This window comes from Poecilia formosa, unplaced genomic scaffold (assembly GCF_000485575.1).
Source record: "Poecilia formosa unplaced genomic scaffold, Poecilia_formosa-5.1.2 Scaffold558, whole genome shotgun sequence".
In the NCBI taxonomy this organism is placed as follows: Eukaryota; Metazoa; Chordata; class Actinopteri; order Cyprinodontiformes; family Poeciliidae; genus Poecilia; species Poecilia formosa.
In genome coordinates, this window is record NW_006800497.1 from 263,095 (window position 1) to 263,855 (window position 761).

A 761-nucleotide genomic window follows, 5' to 3' on the forward strand; every position below is an offset into this window, starting at 1 on the left:
CTCCCACACATCTCTTGCACCCGCACAACTCACTACGGTAGGCATCACATACAGTGGAGGCACTTTCCGCAACAGAGGGATTGCTGTAAAGTCAATGAGACAACGTATCCACTCTCCATGTGCTCTTCCAGGAGGAAGCAATGACTAGATGGGTTTCCTTTGTCAGAAAATATTAACCAATTTAATTAATAAATTTAGCTTGCATGGACAACAAGAATAACAAAATATTTGTGTAATTGACTTTGAATCTGTCTGTATGACTGGACTGAATTGACTTTTTTGTTTTTTAAAATGTCGTGGGATGAAATACTTTATGAATTGGTGCTGTATAAATAAACCACAAAAAATTGAATAGAGCATCCCTATTTTTAGGTTTTACACTTTGACTTTTTTCAATAGAAGCAAACAAATTTTTAGTGTTATGGGGTATGGCGGGGAAGTATATGAGCTAATGCTGAAAATATTTTATATATTTTTACTCTAGTATACCTTTAAATATGCAACCTACAAAGACCAAAGACTTAAAAGGGCGACAGAGACATGGGAAAACATGAACGGATGTATGGATGTATGGAAGGATGGATGGATATGGACAGATGGGTAGACATCCACATCCTTGCACAAATTTCTGGATTTTCTCATCCAGAAATGTGTGCAAGGACTAAACTCAGGAAATAAAAATTCCCTTCTCACCCTCTGCGGGTGGTCTCTCTTTCATCCTCTGAGCTCGGGTCCTCTACCAGAGGCCTGGGAGCTTGAGG